The sequence below is a fragment of the Lithobates pipiens genome, unplaced genomic scaffold, assembly GCF_037356315.1.
Source record: "Lithobates pipiens isolate NorthernLeopardFrog02 unplaced genomic scaffold, aLitPip1_a1.2 Scaffold_19, whole genome shotgun sequence".
Classification (NCBI taxonomy): domain Eukaryota; kingdom Metazoa; phylum Chordata; class Amphibia; order Anura; family Ranidae; genus Lithobates; species Lithobates pipiens.
In genome coordinates this window covers 143,996,341-144,017,131 of record NW_027507764.1, presented here as the reverse complement: position 1 = coordinate 144,017,131, position 20,791 = coordinate 143,996,341, and the positions used below count along the sequence as shown (strand labels likewise).

The window sequence follows — 20,791 nt, the reverse complement described above, 5'->3', positions numbered from 1 at the left end:
TGTGCAGTGAATCTTTCAATTGTTCGGTCTATTACACCGGCTCGCATGAATGGCTGGAGGTAGTTAGCACAGCGTGTAAACGCAGCAGGGATTGGGGGATGGGAAAGGTGTTGTGAGTTTTCATTTTTTTGGGGAAAAGGTGAACTTAGCGTTTAGGCTTGGTTCACACCTATGCAGGTTGCTTTTGGTCGTTTCTGTGGTGCTTTGTGCTGTGCGTTTTTGCAAATGTGATTGTTTCGTGATCCGCATTTTGCATTTTTCATATTTTTTTGTTGTTTAATTTGTTGTTAGGCAAATCAAAAAAATGCAAATTATGGTAACATCACTGCAAAATCGCACTACTTTCTTTTACGCAGCTTCTCCATTGAAGTCTATTGAACGTGTCCTATAGGAAACCATGTTAAATGAACTGTAATGCGTTTCTGCAAAAAGCACCAAAAAAAGCATAGGTGTGAACTGAGCCTTAAATCAAAAACCCTTTCTTTTTTGTTTTGGATAGAGTGGCAAGAGGTTTGAACCTCTGTAAGGCTGCCTGTGTCCCCACCAAGGAGATTCACATTATCTGTCCTAAATGCCACAGAAAGCGTGGAAAATCCCAAGTTGCCATTAGAACATAAAGATAAATGAACATTTCTTACTGGAGACTTTTATTTTCACTTCCTGTTGTGTCTATGGGACAAGAAGTAAAGTCAAAAATCCAAAGTGAAACACTGTTCTGGTTACATTTCTAAAGTTTCCATAACAGGAACACAAACAAGAATAAAAACCTTATAGGCGTTCTTCCACTTCATCACTTTAAAAAAAAAAAGTAGGTAGCAAAGAGCTTTCAAACAAGCTCTGATTAAAACCTGCAGGCATGGTGGAGTAAGTCATCCTCTGCCCTCATTCACATATCTGCGGGTGGGGAATGCATGCAAAATCGTGAGCTTTCCCGAACTGCAGAGAAATTTGAAGACATGCCATAATTCTTAATGACACCCTCACACATCAGTAAACATGGTGCATTTTCATGGGCACCAAACTGCATGGTGGTGCAGCATCATGCAGTGTTTCTCTTGTGAACTTTGATGATGAATTGCTCTACAATGCCAACAACTACAGAGGTCAGTGAAAGCTTTTTTTTTTTTTTTTAAAGCTCATTTACTTCTTGTTGAGAATGTGCTGTTCAAAGCCTGGTCAAAGGTCCACCTATGAAGCAAACCTGTGCAGTAATACCCTTGAATTGACTTTTGCATTGTAGAAAATTTTAACAAACACCATAAAAATCCATAATATACAGTGCAATAAAAAATATATCGAATTGGAAAAATTATTTTCAGTCGTAAACTTAGCAAATACAGAATGGTAATAAAAATGTAGCTAACTTTATATTTACTAAACCTATGTATGTGCTGTTTACATTCTTACAAATAAAATCAAAATTTATGAATACTAAAATATCCATCCCGTGGTTTGTGTTCATAAATATTTGTGATGTAGTAATAACATGTTTTATAGTAATAAATAATTTATATAAGAGATTGAGAAAGGGCAAAGTCACAAAATGAAAAATCTGAATATGTACAGAAAGTGGCTTTAGAAGCAGTAAAGTTGACCATGGACCTGTGTTTTCTGCTGACTCTGGAGGAGGAACCGCCATAATAGCGGGTACCATTATGGTTCTCAGGACCAAGGACTGATGAGTTTACCTCTACAGGCCATTTAGGTTTACTGCACACAGGAGGAGATGTGTCTTTGTAGATCCTTCTTACTATCCAGGCCAACTATACACTGACTTATGCAAAGTGTACATTATGACTTATATATAGCCATAAATACAGACTGCAATCCATCAGTAGATTAATTATACTGTGACCCCTGGGCTGTTTGTAAATCATAGCCCCATCAGTTTAAATATATTATGAATAAAGGTCAATTTGCACAGACGGCTGTTTTTCTTTTGCCATGGCATTGGGAAACATTGCTACAGAATTTGGAACGCAGTGGGGGTTATTTACTAAAGGCAAATCCACTTTGTACTATAATTGCAAAGTGCACTTAAAATTGCACTGAAAGTGCGGTTGCTGTAGTTCCGAGGGGGACATGCAAGGAAAATAAAAAAACAGCATTTTAGCTTGCACATGATTGGATAATAAAATCAGCAGAGCTTCCCCTCATTTCAGATCTACCCCTCAGATTTACAGCGGCTGCACTTCCAAGTGCACTTTCAGTGCAATTTGAAGTTCACTTTGCACTTGTAGTTTGCACTTGTAGTGCAGTGTATTTGCCTTTCGTAAATAACCCCCAGTGTTTATATTTTAAAATGGATCTTATGCAAAGTTACCCCTTTGCACATTTTTTTTACTAGTAATGGCAGCGTTCATCGATGTATCGATCTGATTGTGACTGATCATCATCTGCAACATTGCGACAGACAGACCTGACACTAAGTGACATTTTTTGGCGGACCAGTGACACTAATACAATGATCAGTGCTAAAAATACGCACTGTCACTGTACTAATGAGACTATCAGGGAAGGAGTTAACATCAGGGGCAATCAAAGGGTTAAATGTGTCACTAGTGAGTGCTTTCTATCTGTGTGGGGGGGTGCTTGTACTGTAAGAAGACAGAGATCTGTGTTCCTGCTTAGCAGAAACACAGATCTTTGTCTTCTCCTGTCACAGAACGGTGATCTGCCTTGTTTACATAAGCAGATCACCATTCTGTTTGGCTCTGGGACAATCGGCGGGTCCTGGCTGACATCAGGTCCACTGGACCCACTGATTTGCTCCCGCTGTATCCAGTCACAGAGGGAGCGGGTCGCCGGCAGCATGTGGAGGCGCCCCAAACCCAAGGTACGTGTTTTTGTGATTAAGGGCCGCCCTGCCACAGTATATGTACGTGGGGCTGTCCTTAAGCGGATACAGAATACTGCACAGTGTCATAGACATAAAACACAGCACATACAGAACCACTGCTGCTTCACTCATTTGTAGCAGTATGCAATCAACTTCAGCAGCCAGCTCATTGGTTACCCATCCCCTACAGTAATTTCAGATTTTCACCTACTTCCCGTCTGATGAAACTGTTGTCACCAGGACAGTTACGTTACATTCAGACAGAGGAACAGCAGCTGCCAGGGGTGGCCACCGGCAAGGATCTTTAGACTTTCGTAAATTCTGCTTGCACACAGTGGTGTTGATTTACTAAAACAGGAGAGCGCACAGTCTGGTGCAGCTCTGCATAGAAACCAATCAGCGTCCATTTTTTTTTTAATGTCAAAGCTTAAAGGCTAAGTTCACTTTTTTTTTTTCTAAATTCCAGCTCCCCTATGCACCAATATAGCATTCATGTACTTTTTTTGCAAAAATATCAAAGCTTTCCATTAACTCTACAGGCACGTACCTTGCTGCCCTACATCCATGATTCAAAATGTATCTATTGCTTCTGACTTTAGGTCATGACACAGGAAGGAGTTGACCAGCTGATCTCATTAGCACACACCCTGCATCATCCACCCTCCCATTCCCAGCTGCACATTTTTAAATGAAATGCAATCAATCAGTGATCACCCTTCTCACTAAATACAAAATATACAATCAGATTGCATAGTATATGCTCATCTTTATACAAGTACATAGAAGGGAGTGGACAGAAACACTCAGCTGTCAAGCCCCTATCACATCTCTGCATTCCCACATGCGTTTTTTTTGTTTTTTTTTTGTGACTCAGCTGTCTGGGACTTTCCCTCCTGATTGGCCAAGACAGCAGTGAAGCACCATCAGCTTCCACTGCTGTCAATCAAAGTCAAAGAACCAATCAGGAGAGAGAGGGGAGGGCGGGCCATGGCTCTGTGTCTGAATGGATACAGGGAGGTGCAGATCGGCTCGAGTGCCCCCATAGCAAGCTGCTTACTGTGGGAGCACTGAACGGAAGGAAGGGACCAGGAGGGCTGAAGAGAGACATGAGAAGAGGATGATTTTTGCAAATCCACTACACAGAGCAGGTAAGCATAACATGTTTTATAAAAAAAAAAAAAGACAAGCTGATTGGCTACCATGCAGAGCTGCACCAGATTTTGCACTCTCCAGTTTTAGTAAATCAACCCCACCGTGTGCAATCATCAACCGCTGGAAAACCTGGTGTAATAAGATGCTTGCAGCCAATCAACAGCAGTGTTGATTAGTGTGGTCTGACAGCGGAGTCCCTGCTATAAGAATACAATGTTCTGGCAGGGGTGATTCCTACATCCACATAGTTTTAGTGGAAACCTGTGTTTCAAGTCTCTTTCCCACCATGTGATGGGATGGTGAAAGAAGAAGCAACGCACTGACAAGCTCATCTCTCTGTCACACCTGACTGGCTCCTGGTGCTGCTTCTCCCACCACCCACCTCTGAGCTCTGCTGTACAGACTGATTTATTACAGAGCTGCATTCATTTGTGTCTAATATATCTGTCTGTAATTCAGATTTAAGTTGCATCATAATTTAAAGTGTTATTAAACCCACAACAGTAAAATCAGTCTGTATATGCAGAAAAGCATGCTTGTTATACTCACTGTGGAACCTAAGGGGTCAATCCTCTGCACTGTGTAAAAAGGCTGCTTGATCCTGTATGCACAGAGCCTCCTCCTCTTCCACTGACTCCAGAGCATGTCCGGATAAGACAGAGCATTTGGAGTCTGGCTGATCATGCTCAGTTTGGTGTGTATTGCTAGAGAGTTTTTTTTTTTTTTAGAAGAGTGCATGTGATCAGCACAAGGCCAATCAGCACTGTCTAGCCAGAGGGTCAGGGGTCCTGGATCCTGATAGGACAGCTCAGTGTAGTATGAAAATTCCTACTACAAACTTTACCAGGAACTGATAGAAGTCACAAGACTGCTATATACCACTGATAATAAAAGGTATTTAGCAGTTTATATTTACTAAAATAATTGCATTTCCATGTTCTGTGTACTGTGGGAGATCAGATATAGTGAATACAGGCTCTTGGGTTTAGTAACACTTTAAGAGCAGGCACATCTTTCCTTTCAGGGTACCCAGGGAGCTGTCAAACTATGTTCTCCAATATGCAAACACCAGCTTTAGCTAGGATGCTGATGATTGGCTCCATTCAAGTCTTATATTTAGTCATGAAAGCCACCCGTTAAATAAGTTACAAAGTCCAACAAAAATAATAAAAGAAAAACTTTAAAATCTATAATAAACTGAGTAAAGTGATCCACATTCTAGGGTCACTGAGCTGTGACCTCCAATAACTGCACAAGGTTGTACATTTTTCAGTACGTTGCTTCTGGTAATGCTATTTTCCAGTACCAAGGGATGCAAGTTGTATCTGACGCGGTTATCTGTGCATGTCAGGAATGTATTCGGCACTGAATGGAAGATAATACCTTGTGCTCAGAGACCATGACGAGAAATTCACTCTCAATATGTAAGTTACTCTGCTGAGTTCTATCACATAGCTGGAGTGTGTGTGTTTCCATTCAATGCATCCACCATTGTATAAACATTTCATAATAAGAAATTGTGTGTATCAACTAACAATTCACGGGGAAGAAATTGGCAGGGTTTTCTTGCTATGTATGCTTAGTCACGTCAGAGGTAGATAAGCATTGTGTAAGCTAGGAGTAGGCAACCCTGGGGAGGTGTAGCTCTATCTGAACAACGCGGAAGAGATCAAAGATCACCAGGGTGCAGCATGCTTTTTTTAGGGGAATAACCTAGCAAAGCTCCTTGAAAAGTAAGAAAGGTGTGAAGAGTTGGTACAGTAGTAAGTAACATAGGGGTTTATTACTAAAGGTAGATAGTCATTGCACTTTGCAAGTGCAGTTGCACTCATTTTGCCCAGAGATTAGTAAATGAAGTGAAGCTTGGCTGATTTCCATCATCCAATCATGTACAAGCAAAAATTCTGTTTTGTTTTTTTCTTGCAAGTGAAGCTTCCCCATATTCACTAAACTCTGGGGAACATGAGTGGACTTACAAAGTGCACAGTCTATTTGCCTTTAGTAAATCAGCCCCACAAGGTTTAATGCTCAGTAACAAGAGAGGCAGATTCTAGCCTATCCACAGACAAAGTTATTTGTGACAAAACGTGTAGGATTTGGCCTGCAGTAGTGACGTCATCCATCTACAATTGGTCGTTGTACACGTTTATGCCTGTAGGATAGCCTGTAGGAACGTCGCAAACTTTCTACATGTCTTGATTGACTTTTTTATTGTTTTTACATTGGATTCTTGTAAGTCCAATTTTATCTTTGCCCATTAAATTGTTTATTGTACTGCACTATGAAAGCGCCTCCCTTGTTTCTATTTTTGAGTGTTGCTGGAGTAGTGTGAGCAGAGTGAGCCACATATGGTTTGAGGGAGACCTATTTCCTCGTGCCTTGCTTGACCACTTCTAACTCAGTGGTCATTCGTGTCTGGTAAGCAGTTAGAATTATTCACCTTGGTTGTGGAGCATGATCTTTTCTGCCTGCCAATTTGGTCCAGCATAACAAATTTTCTTCACCTGTCTATCATCTATCATGGAGCACAAAGGAGAACTTTCTGTGAAGAGTTTGGATTTTGTTTACATGGACAATCTCCTTCTTTGTATATGTGTTTCCAATATTATTTATGCCCACTTGCTTATTTGATATACAGGCTTTCATGATGTATGTATACTCATTTATTCATACTTATTATTGTGATTAGTGGTGAGATCATATGGTGGAGGTTTTCCCTTAACCATTTGATCTGCTGTCATTGTATTAGCGCTGCACTTTATTTAGAATGATCTACACATCTTCGCCCCAAACCGCAGCCCTTTCAAGCAGGTGAGGGGCCCTGATATATCTCTTTGCTGCAAACTCTCTTTCTTTTACAGGTCTCCTCCACTCCTCCAACAGGGAAAGGGGAACTCCTCTCTGTCATTCCGTGTTCTCCATTTATCAGCATGCTTCTTTAGGTGCCTGCAGCACACAGCTCCTTGTGGTGCTTCTCACTCCTTCTCTCTGAGCTCTGCTGTGCAGACTGTACAGTTGACTGCACAAGGCTGTCATTAATTCAATTTCAGGTACTCACACTGCTTGCATTTATAAAATACATGTAACGTCCTCGCTTCGGTAGGACCTATACTAAAATTGGAATGATACAGAGAAGATTAGCATGGCCCTTGCGCAAGGATGGCACGCAAATTTGTGAAGTGTTCCATATTTTCTGAAATGCTAACTATCCCCTTGCTGTTTGCCTAGTGTGCCTGGTCAGACCACCTTGGTACTGACAAACTGTTTCAGTGTTTTAATATTCTATTGTCTTATTGTTTTACTGTTTTATCGCTTTAAGCCCCATGCACACGATCCAAAAATCATACGAAAAATGCTGCATTCAAATCGATCGTACGATAATCAGATCGTTAGTACAGAGCTTTCAAGAGCCGATCAGGACAGTTCATCTGATATTATTCTATCGGACACACACAGAATTTTTTTTCGTACGATGCCAGATTGTACGATTTTCGTTCCAAAATGCAATACAAATGCATTTACAACACATGACATCACTTCTGAATTTTTACTGTGTCATATGAGAATTTTCATTACTTTAGTAAACTCATCAGATTCGACGTGAGATTAGCATGCATTTTCCCGATAATCGGATTGTGTGTACGGGGGAATTAGTGTTCTGGTCTTTTGTAATGTATGTTTAAAGTGGAGTTCCAGTACTATTTTTGTTTATTAAAAGTCAGCAGCTACAAAAAGTGTAGCTGACCTTTAATAAACAGTCACTCACCTGTCCCATAGTCCAGCAGTGCACTCGCCCGTGCTGTGTTCTCCCCGTGTCCTCCCTCGGCGGCGCTGGCATCTCTACTATGGGCACCTGGCTGTGACAGCTTGCGGCTTTACAGCCGGATGACCCAAAGCAGATACACAAGTGGTGCTACGCTCTTTGACTGGTCCCAAAGTCTTCTAGGACCTGACATGTGTCCCATAAGACTTCGGGAGGGAGAACTTTGGCTTCTGATTGCCTAAGGAGACAGGAACAGAAGTGGGAGCAGGTATCTGTCAAAATCTGGTACCTGCCCCCCCCCCCCTCCCCAAAAGCTCAGTTTCACAAACAGGGGCTGGGGAGGAGGCCTCAAATTGGAAGTTCCACTTTTGGGTGGAACTCCGCTTTAGGAAAAAAAATAATAAAAAAATAAAATGGGCAGACTCGATGGACTACTCAGACTTTTTCTGCCGTCACCTTTCTATGTTTCTAAGTTGTATCCCCATGGAGCCTTTCGCCTGGGTTTTCTTTTCTTTGTTTCTATGACCTGTGTAACATGCCCAAGCTTAAAGCGGAGGTTCACACAAAAATTTATCCTCTGCTTTTCGGAACCCTCCCCCCTCCGGTGTCACATTTGGCACCTTTCAGGGGGGAAGGGGTGCAGATACCTGTTTAAGACAGGTATTTGCACCCACTTTTGGGCATAGACTCCCACAGGAGTATACACCTCTTTCCGCCCCCCTGCACTGTCTTCTGGGACACACACGGGTCCCAGGAGATAGCGGGGACCAGTTAGGATGCACATTGTGACTTGCGCATGTGCAGTAGGGAACCGGGAAGTGAAGCCGCAATGCTTCACGTCCTGATTCCCTCACCAAGGATGGCGGCGGCAGCTGCCGAGAGCCGAGCGACTTATCGGCTTCGGCTGCCGACATCTCTGGACCCTGGGACAGGTCAGTGTCCATTTATTAAAAGTCAGCAGCTGCAGTATTTGTAGCTGCTGGCTTTTAATATTTTTTTTAGGTGGACCACTTCTTTAATCGATCCCATTCCTGGCTCCTTGACATTTCATTTTGTGATCAACCCCTTGGGGTACTACATACACGGTACTTGTTTAATGGCGCCAAATTCAAAAAGTTAAGAACATATTACGCATACAAGTACACTGTAATCATACAGATTACATTACTGTATCACATTATTTCACCTCCTTTTTGCCCCTAGTGGTTTGTATATTGCCCTGCAAGCAGTTATATATTATATATACTGTTCTTTCTACCTGGAAACTGGAGATTGTCCAACCAAAATGTGTCCCTTTACATCAAAAGCGGTTTTAGACCAGCTAGAAAACAGCGATAATAAATTAGAATCACTTGCAGAATTGAGTGATAGTGATTTGTGATTCGTCATCAAACACTGAAAGTAATGACAGTGACAATTCTGAAACTGAGCAAATTTCAGTGTTTTTGATTTGATTACATTATTGAATCATTTCTTCTTCTTATTATATTATTATTTGTTATAATTATTTATAGCTATTTATTATATTTTAATTTATGATTTTGTGTTTTAAACTTCATCATACCCGGCTGTCTACTAGACTGTTGTTTGGACAGATTTAAGTGTGTTATTCTTAAGAATTACAGGTCTACAGTATAAAACTGCAAATTTCCATGCAAAACAATGTACCGCTTTGAGCATCAAAAATCGTACATAATCGTACCGCCAGGGAGGTTAACAAACTGAAGTTATAAGCTAATTGACTACCATGCACAGCTCCACCAGATTTTACACTCTCCAGTTTTAGTAAATCAACCTCACTGTGTTGTGGATGGAGTGTACCTTTAATAATATCTCAGTTTATATCATCTTCTGCCTTTGTATCAATGTTTATATTACTGCTGCAGTAGGAAAAATACTGATTTATTTTTCACAAGGTCAAAAATGAATTCAATTTCTACTGCTGACTGTGTTCAACCATAACAGCTGATTTATTTGATTGACCTTTGATAAGCGTTGCACATTTTAAACAGATCAGTCGGTTTCTGCTATTTCATTTCATTTAATAGCAGGAGCTGCCATGTCTCTGTGCAGGCTATGTGAATTGGAAAGATACAACGTGTACATTTTGCACGCAAGGTCCGTACAAGGTGGGGCTGTTTGCAGCACTCAGAAATGTCAACAAGAGATATAAATAAAATAAATGCTGGTTTAATATTTTAGCAGCTTGCCTGTAGTTTAACAGAAAACTCAACTGCTAAAAGGCATAGAGGATATCTGCTACCGTTTTATCATTTCAGGCCCTCTGGTAAACTTTCATTGTGTTATGTCCAAGTCAGCTGTATGATCTGTTAATTATTTCCTGGGGGGTTTCAGATCTGCACACCTTGTGTATTGTTATTTGATGGCAAGCAAATTTCGCATATACTGAAAAAGCGTAAATATAAGAAATCATGAAGTAAAAAGACTATGTTATGGGTATGTGTCGGCCAAGAATATCCTCTTCTATCCTTATCCCCAATTAATACCCTTTTTTAAGTTACTGGGTGATTCTGTGATCTCAGGATGCAGCCCGGGACACATCATGATCAGGACAGAGCACCTAGATGAGGGCCTGTCCCAGCAAATCCAAAACAGTCTGCATCTATGTAATACAAGTTTCAATTAACTTATGGGCCTATTAAAGCCAACTAAACTCAAGTGTCCCACCTTATAACTATGGGTCTTAGGTTTCCACCAAGGGCTTTTTTTGAAAGCAGTGGGCCTCTCTGCAAGGCCATGACTTGGACCTTCCTGCCATGCCATGGCAAAAATTGGGTGTGGTTTTCATTGCACTCAATACTGACTGTGGCTTAAAGGGACACAGAGTGCAGGGGTTCAGTAGTAGGTAATGCAGAGTTCAGAGGTCAGTAGTAAGTGAGATAGAGTTTAGGGGTCAGGAGTAAGTGAGATAGAGTTTAGGGGTCAGGAGTAAGTGAGGCAGAGTCCAGAGGTCAGAATTCTGTCATGCAGAGTTGAGGGGTCAAAAGTAAGTGATGCAGACATGAAAGAACACAACAGAAGAAAAAAAAGACTTTAAATGTTGCCAGTCATTACCCCTTGTAAAGGAATTGAGTATTCAAGGAAATTACAATAAATACAAACATTTATTCACAATACAAATTCCATAAAGCTGGTATAAAAACCACAAACACTAGTTATACATATAACCTGTATTCCCCAATTGAATTAGAGAATCATTGACCTGTAAGGATCTAGCCCGTGTAGAGTTTAAATGTGTATCAAGAACAGTAATGGGCTCAACAATTTTCCATAAATGTATTAGGCCAGATTACAAAAAGTGCTGGTGCTGATCTTTACATGTTTCTCCAACCACTGGCTTCTTCAGGAGATCACATAAAAATCAGAAGCACAAAGTGCTCAGTCCAATTGGTCGGATCCAGTGCAACAGAGGGCAAGCCCTCAAAGGCAGTCCATAGCTTGAAAGAATAAAATCACTTGAAAATGGCTGATCCAGATAAGGTTGTTAAGTAGTGCAATTCGGATTCATGTGATAAAATTAACCTATATAACTTGGTATGATCTGCTTAGCTGGCCCTGGTGTGAATTTCCATGGCCTCCATGAAGAAAAAAAAGTAATGCAGAGTTCAGAGGTCTATACTAAGTGACCAGAGCTCGGGGTCAGTAGTAAGTGACACAGCGTTCAGGGGTCAGGAGTAAGTGATGCAGAGTTCACCCCCAACTACTGAGACCCTAGACTGACATCCCCCTCCCACCTCTAACTACTGACATCCAAGGCTGACACTCCCTCCCTCCCCCAACTAGTGAAATTAAAGACCGACACATTAAACACCCACCCTCAACTACTATCGCCCGAGACTGACACCCCCACAACTACTGACATCCCCCTACCCACTTCCAACTATTGACACCAGAGACTAACAACTCACCCCCAAGAACTTCAAGCTCAGACGATCATTTGTGTCCCCGTGCAACTTTGAGTTGGAATGAGCGGAGATACATCTTACAGTAGGGGAGTGCAGGAAGTAAACAAACACAAGGAGGGCACACCAGTCTACTGCATTACCTTGCTATCAGATTTATTAACAACTAAAGAGTAAATGTTATACTCACAAACCAATATATGTAAATGCCCATAATTAAAAAACAAGGAACAGAAACACCAGGGACCACTGCACACACTTCCAATCATAGATGAAAGCCAAGCCACAAAGGTCTAAGCGTCTGGCACGTTTAAAATCTTGCAGTGCACATGCACCCTTGGTAGCACATTGCCTCCTGGGATGGGTATGCCGTTGCAATCATAGGGGGCAGCGGGGTAGCCTCGGCCAGAAAGGACACAACGCAAAATGGTACTATGCAATGCACATACAGTATCTCACAAAAGTGAGTACACCCCTCACATTTTTGTAAATATTTTATTATATATTTTCATGTGACAACACTGAAGAAATTACACTTTGCTACAATGTAAAGTAGTACAGCTTGTATAACAGTGTCGATTTGATGTCCCCTCAAAATAACTCAACACGGCCATTAATGTCTAAACCACTGGCAACAAAAGTGAGTACACCCCTAAGTGAAAATGTCCAAATTGGGCCCAGAGTGTCAATATTTTGTGTGGCCACCATTATTTTCCAGCACTGCCTTAACCCTCTTGGGCATGAAGTTCAGCAGAGCTTCCCAAGTTGCCACTGAAGTCCTCTTCCACTCCTCCATGATGACATCATGCAGCTGGTGGATGTTAGAGACCTTGAACTCCTCCACCTTCTGTTTGAGGATGCTCCACAGATGCTCAGTTGGGTTAGCTCTCGAGACATGCTTGGCCAGTCCATCACCTTTGCCCTCAGCTTCTTTAGCAAGTGGTCGTCTTGGAGGTGTGTTTGGGGTCATTATCATATCATGTCTGATGGGATGGGATGGGATCAAGCCCTCCTTCAGTATCTCACAGTACATGTACATTCCCTCAATGAACTGTAGCTCCCTAGTGACGGCAGCACTCATGCAGCCCCAGACCATGACACTTCCACCACCATGCTTAATTGTAGGCAAGACACACTTGTCTTTATAATCCTCACCTGGTTGCCGCACGCACTTGACACCATCTGAACAAAAGAAGTTTATCTTGGTCTCATCAGACCACAAGACATGGTTCCAGTAATCCATGTCCTTAGTCTGTTTGTCTTCAGCAAACTGTTTGCGGGCTTTCTTGTGCATCATTTTTAGAAGAGGCTTGAGAAGAGGCTTCCTTCTGGGACAACAGCCAAGCAGATCAATTTGATGCAGTGTGCGGTGTACGGTCTGAGCACTGACAGGCTGACGCCCCGCCCCTTCAACTTCTGCAGCAATGCTGGCAGAACTCGTATGTCTATTTCCCAAAGACAACCTCTGAATATGATGCTGAGCACGTGCACTTCTTTGGTCGACCATGGCGAGGCCTGTTCTGAGTGGAACCTGTCCTGTTAAACCACTGTATGGTCTTGGCCACCGTGCTGTAGCTCAGTTTCAGGGTCTTGGCAATCTTCTTATAGACTAGGCCATATTTATGAAGAGCTATTCTTTTTTTCAGATCCTCAGAGAGTTATTTGCCATGAGGGACCATGTTGAAATTCCAGTGACCAGAATGAGAGAGTGAGAGCAATAACACCAAATTTAACACACTTGAGACTTTGTAATACTAACGAGTCAAATGACACCAGGGAGGGAAAATGGCTAATTGGTCCCAATTTGGACATTTTCACTTAGGGGTGTACTCACTTTTGCGGTTTAGGCATTAATGGCTGTGTTTTGCGTTATTATGAGAGGACAGCAAATTTACACTGTTATACAAGCTGTACTACTTTACATTGTAGCAAAGCGTAATTTCTTCAGTGTTGTCACATGAAAAGATAAAATAAAATATTTACAAAAGTGTGAAGGGTGTACTCACTTTTGTGAGGTACTGTAAAAGTGAAACTTCATCCCATTTTTGTAAAAGGGAGGGGTAGGAAAAAAAGAAAAGAAAAGGTGACTATAATGAGTTGGATTTCGCTATAAGAAAAGGTAAGTGCAGCTAATATTTAATAATCGATGTTAGGTACCTGAATTAGGTTTTAGGTCAAATGCCTGGTGAAGGAGCGCTGCCAGACTTCTGTAACTATGATGCAATTACTGAACAAAGCTTTGGACCCATTCTGGAGCTGTTGGTCTGCTGAAGACATTTCTTGTGTAGCCTCCCTGAGTGTATGATTATGTCCGATTTTTGAATCTCAAAGCGGTACATTGTTTTGCAAAGAAATTTGGTGTTTTATATTGTAGGCCTGTAACTCTCAGTAATACCACTGCCATGCTTTCGTTCAGTGGCATCACTAGGGTTGGTGTCACCCGGTGCGAAAGAAATTGGTGTCACCCACAACCAACTATAGTCCCCCCTCAGTACAAACCCCCCGTCCTGCAGTATACAGACCCCCCACTAAGTACAGACCACCCTCCATCAATATAGACCCCCCTCCCTCAGTATAAACCTCCCCCCTCAGTACAGACACCCCCCTCAGTGCAGACCCCCCTCAGTGCAGACTCCCCCAGTGTAGACACCCCAGTACAGACACCCCCAGTATAGACACCCCCAGCAGTACAGACCCCCCATGCAGACCCCCTGTGTAGACCCCCCAGTACAGACTCCCCCAGTATAGACACCCCCCCAGGACAAACTCCCCTCAGTACAGACACCCCCTTAGTACAAACTCCCCTCAGTACAGACACCCCCCCAGTAGAGACCCACCTCAGTACAGACACCCCCCCCTTGGTGCAGATACCCCCTTCCCAGTGCAGACCCCCGTGTACAGACACCCCCGAGTACAGACACCCCCAGCAGTACAGACACCCCCCTCAGTACAGGCACCCCCTCAGTACAGACCCCCCTCAGTACAGGCCCCCCTCAGTACAGACACCCCCCCAGTACAGACCCCCCTCAGTACAGACACCCCCCTCAGTGCAGAACCCCCCATCAGTATAGATGCCCCCTTACAGACCTCACCTCAGAACAGCAGATATTATTACACACAGCTGTGTGTGTCTCTCGAGCTCGGGCTCCTCCTCCTCTGTGGATGTAAACAGAGAGGAGGGGAAGGCGGCTTAGTTCGTTCCGCTCCACTGAGGGATACAGCCACAGTGCGAGCATTGAGGCACAGGGCAGCGGGCGCGTTAGCGGTGTAGCTACCCACGCGTGTCACCCCTCCGGAGGGTGTCACTCAGGTGCGGCCCGCACCCGCCTAGCAAAACCACTGCCTTCGTTAATAAGGCTTGTAATCTTCATATTGACTTTTTGGTTTAATTAAATTAATCTATGCTGCCATATAGTCGCCATTTTGTACAACTGTGTTATATCTATTCCAATGTAGTCATTTAGAACAGCTAGTTAGGTTTGGTACATGCACGCCTCCGTACTTTTCAATCCCATGAGGCTTTGCGTCAGTTTCTTCAGCCTTTTCCTTTTCACCCTGGAAGCAAGCACATCGGCTGCTAAGTTCTACGCTAGCCATCCGGATCCATCTTTGGTATGTTTACTATTTGTGTCTTCAGCTAGATAGATAGGTAGGGAGGCACTAATTGGATGATCTTTTATTAATTGCATTTGTTTGTATCTTGTATCAATAAAAGTTCAAAAGGATTCTGCGCCTACTGGAATGCATTGGTATGAGAGGAGATATCAGTGTGCCCAAATACACCTCAGTCACGTGTAGTAAGGGGCATAACAAACACTTAAATCTCTCCAAACAAGAGTCTAGTAGACATCCCGGATATGATTGTTTGATCACAAAATTATAAATTATTATAATATAATAAATGACTATAAATAATCATAAAAGAAAATAATATAATAATAATAAAATGAATTTCCCCACAATTCACTATTGCTCAATTATGGAAGTGTTCTAATTTCCTATTGCTGTTTTCTAACTGGTCTAACACCACTTCACAGAGAAACAGCCAACAGTAACTACAGAGCAGGGAGAATAGGTGAGTGGAGATACTCTGATCTATCTAACTGAAGCTATTCATTTATAAAATGCAGGTAACATTAGATTTTGGCATTCAGTTCAGTCTTCCAGTAAGCTAAGTGATAGGAGCAGACAAAGCAATGTAATTACATTGTTTTGAAATTGACATATTGCTTAGCATTTATAATGGCACACAGTTCATTGCTGTCTACAGGTAGCATTAGTTATCACCAAATACATGCAATATAGTGAATTCTCAAATTCACCACTTCACTGAATTTCTTATCTAGAGAATTGTTTTTGCAATAATAAGTCAATGAGAAATATTCAAGATAAGTGAGGCATTCTCTATATAGCTGTTAAATACACCAACCTCATGGATGGATAGCAATAAAATCCGCTATTGAAAAATGGCGACTGAATACAATTGATTGGTTTTAACTCTTTCAATAGCAAAGCTTTGCTGATATTTTCTACATCCTAAGGCAAATCCATATTTCACATTTATAACTGAGGCTGAAGAGCAGGCAGGTATAACACCACATTTTAAAAGGTTGTGTATTCCTTTATGATTATGTCATTTACACATACTAGCAAAAGTACCACAATCTTCCTTGATATCAGGCTGTTGTACAGCAACGCTAATGCCGGCCATACATGGGTCGAAGTCCAACGTCACAAATTTTTGTTAGAATATCGTAATTAAGACATTTCATTAAAATTTTGCACCATTGGGGGGGCGTAGCAATAGGGGTCGACCGATATGGGTTTTTCTCTGGCCGATGCCGATATTTAGAAATCATGGCGGCCGATAGCCGATATATGATGCCGATTTTTTTGGGCCGATATGTTAGGCCGATTTTATTTTATTTATTTTTTTCCTTTTTTATTTATTATTTTTATTTTTTTAATCCCCCTTGATCTAACACACCTTTCCCACTGGGGCATTTTTCAGGAGCTTTTGGGCTAAAAATAGCGCCTGTAAAGTGCCTGCAAAATGGCTCCCCTGCAGTCTGTGTGAAAGACAGAGTGCTTTCACACTGAGGCGATGCGCTGGCAGGATCTTAAAAAAAAAAGTCCTGCAAGCAGCACGTTTGGAGTGGTGTATACCGCTCCTCCACCACTCCTGCCCATTGATATGAATGGGCACCACTGCCTAAGCGCATGCAATGCGATTTGGCAGCAGTGCTTCACGGGCGCATTTAACCTCTTCCTTGGCCACCAGCTGGGTTATATGTGCCCCACTAGCAGCCAAATAGCACCGCTAAAATGATGGTAAAGAGCCGCTAAAACTTGCGTTTTACCATCAACGCCTGCCCGCTCCAGTGTGAAAGCATATGTCTTCATAAGTGATACAGAAAATTTCTTACATTTAAACATTTATTAAACAAAACAAACCTCCAATCAGTTTACTTGTATGTATGATTTAGATTAAAAAAAAAAACCTATATATTAAATAAAAACAGGTAGTCAAAACTTTTGGACAAAAAAAAAAAATGGGCTAACTTTACTGTTTTTATTTTATTTTTATTTTTTAAATAGTGTATTTTTTTCCCCAAAAAATGCATTTGAAAGACCTCTGTGCAAATGCTGTGTGACATAAAATATTGCAACAACCGCTATTTTATTCCCTAGGATCTCTGCTAAAAAAATATATATAATTTTTGGGGGTCTTAGTGATTTTCTGGCAGAAAATACAGGATTTTTACTTGTAAGCAACAAGTGTCAGAAAAGATTTAGACCCCATTCACACCTGAGCGTTTTGTAGCCCTACGCCTGAAGCTACAAAACGCTGCAGGGGAAAAAATACATTATTCTCAATGGAGATGGTTCACATCTCCACTCCAAGTCGCCTGAAGCCCTACGTCTGAAGCTCAAACAAGTTCCGGACCCTTTTTTGTCGCACGAATCGGGCTGATTTGGGCGTTTTCATTCCCATAGAAACTAATGGAAACGCTCGATTCGAGCGTTTAGCGCGACAACGAGCGTTTCTATGGGCGTTTTGACGCTGTATCTGCTCAATGCTTAACATTGGTGACCTTTTGCCCTGCACAAATTCGCGGCAAAACGCGGTAAAAAACGCTGCAAATCGCGGTAAAAAACGCCGCAAAAAACGCTTGAAAAAGCTATGCTCAGGTGTGAATGTCAGTCTTTAAATGGTTAAACTGAGAACTTCTACACACAGAGACGACTTCATTCATTCAAGTGTAAACATTGTATCTTTCTGTTCTTTTCTTGGCAGCCTGCCCAGAGAGGAGGAAAGACTTTCTATGACGACTCAGGCAACTTACACTGACTTCTATACAGAAGTCATTTCAAAGTCCCGCTGCAGTTCTAAATCGGCTTTTTATCAGCACAATCGGCCGATGCCGATTATTTAAAAAACGGCAAATATCGGCCGGCCGATATATCGGTCGACCTCTACGTAGCAACAAACTATTTTTGTGTGGCCATCGAATTTGAGTGATCGGGCAAATTGGATTTTTTTTTTAAAAAACAAGCAAATTTCTAATCAGGGACTGGAGAATCGTGCGAGAAATATAATTGAAAAATAAATGAGCATGAATTGTGACCTGGAAAGGAAAAAAAGATTCCTGGCCGTTCAAATTTTCTGGCCACACATTTTCTTTTCTATAGCAACATGAGGTGAAATTGGACCAAAATAGTACAGGAACCTTTTCTAAAGTCGGACCGACTTGTGTTGGACCAGTTAACCTCCCTGGCGGTATGATTCAGTCTGGAATTAGGTGCTGAAAGCGGTACAATTATTTTGCACGGAAATCTGGCTTTTATTTTGTAGTCCTGTAATTCTTAGGAATAACGCTCTTAAATCTGTTCAAACCAGAGTCTAGCAGACATCCCGGGTATGATACAGTTTATAATATAATAAAGAATAATAACATTTATTCAATAATGTAATAAAATCCTAAAACACTGAAAAATTTACACTTTTTGGTTGCTATGGACAATCTCCAAATTCCAGGCAGTAAAAAACAGTATTTATAATATAAAAGTGCATGCAGGGCACTGCACAGACCACTAGGGACAAAGGGGTGTGTATTTTTTAATACAGCACTGTAATCTGTAAGATTACAGTACTGTGTGTGTTTTGTGTGTTTTAACTTTTTTGAATTTGCCGCCGTTCTCCGCTCCCGTGCGCCGTAACGTCGCAGGGAACGGAGCTCGGCGGCATTCGGCACTGTGAATCGAGCGCAGGACGGCTCGATCACACAGCGCGGAGGACATCGCTGGATCCAGGGGACAAGGTGAGTAACGATCCCTGTGTCCTCCCCTGCATCGAGCGAAGCGATCCCGAGTCTGGCTCGGGGTTACCGCTCCTGTAATGAAAATCCCAACCCGAGCCAGACTCGGGATTACCGCTAGGGGGGTTAAGATGGCTCTCATAGGGAACCATTGATTTGTACACATCATGCAACGTGCTCCCAAAGTCAGGGTCTAGGTTACACTAGTGTGAACTGGGCCTTAGGGGGAGCTGAGGGGAGGCTGCTGCATGCAGAAGGCTTATTATCTAATGCATAGAATGTGAAGAATATTAATATTGTCTAATATTCTATATCTCAGAGGCGTTTCCGAATCAATAGCATTGATAGTCAAACTGACTTAGGCCTCATGCACACGAGACGCAGATGAAACATCTGTTAAAAAAAAGCTGAAACGCGCGTTTAGAAACGCGCGTTTTGCCGCGTTTGCATGTCGCGTTTAGACGCGTTTAGACGCGTTTAGACGCGTTTGCGTTTAGACGCGTTTATAAAGATAACATCATGTAGACCCTCCCCAAGCTCTCAAAGCATTTTTTTTAACTATTTCTGCTATTTTGATCAGAGTGAGCAGCAGCAGCATAGAGAGCAGTTGTACACTTGCATTTGCCGTGTCACTTGCCACGGCACCTGCCACAAGTTGTGGATTGTCCACTTGCCACGTCACTTGCCACAAGTTGGGGATTGTCCACTTGCCACATCACCTGCCACGTCACCTGCCACAAATTGTGGATTGTCCACTTGCCACGTCACTTGCCACATCACCTGCCACGTCACTTGCCACGAGATGTGGATTGTCCACTTTCCACGTCATCTGCCATGCCACCTGCCACAAGCTGTGGATTGTCCACTTGCCACGTCACCAGCCACATCACCTGCCACAAGTTGTGGATTGTCTACTTGCCGCGTCACTTGCCACATCACCTGCCACGTCACTTGCCACGTCACCTGCCACAAGTTGTGGATTGTTCACTTGCCACGTCACCTGCCACATCACCTGCCACAAGTTGTGGATTGTCCACTTGCCACGTCACTTGCCACAAGCTGTGGATTGTCCACTTGCCACATCACTTGCCACGTCACCTGCCACATCACTTGCCACGTCACCTGCCACAAGTTTTGGATTGTCCACTTGCCACGTCACTTGTCACGTCAGCTGCCACGTCACTTGCCACGAGATGTGGATTGTCCACTTTCCACGTCATCTGCCATGCCACCTGCCACAAGCTGTGGATTGTCCACTTGACACGTCACCAGCCACATCACCTGCCACAAGTTGTGGATTGTCCACTTGCCACGTGACTTGCCACATCACCTGCCACGTCACTTGCCACATCACCTGCCACAAGTTGTGGATTGTCTACTTGCCGCGTCACTTGCCACTTCACCTGCCACGTCCCCTGCCACGTCACCTGCCACAAATTGTGGATTGTCCACTTGCCACGTCACTTGCCACATCACCTGCCACGTCACTTGCCACGTCACCTGCCACAAGTTGTGGATTGTTCACTTGCCACGTCACCTGCCACGTCACCTGCCACAAGTTGTGGATTGTCCACTTGCCACGTCACTTGCCACAAGCTGTGGATTGTCCACTTGCCACATCACTTGCCACGTCACCTGCCACATCACTTGCCACGTCACCTGCCACAAGTTTTGGATTGTCCACTTGCCACGTCACTTGTCACGTCAGCTGCCACGTCACTTGCCACGAGATGTGGATTGTCCACTTTCCACGTCATCTGCCATGCCACCTGCCACAAGCTGTGGATTGTCCACT

General features: G+C 42.8%; 1 protein-coding gene and 1 non-coding gene across 2 annotated transcripts in view; one reads left to right on the top strand and one right to left on the bottom strand.

The window, feature by feature from the left end:
• Positions 1-20,791, bottom strand: part of CHN2 (chimerin 2) — a 465,335-nt gene that overhangs the window by 355,193 nt on the left and 89,351 nt on the right. The window lies entirely within an intron of this gene.
• On the top strand, positions 7,079-7,185 carry LOC143999822 (U6 spliceosomal RNA). The gene has a single exon (XR_013278148.1). It is a non-coding gene; the product is annotated as a U6 spliceosomal RNA (small nuclear RNA).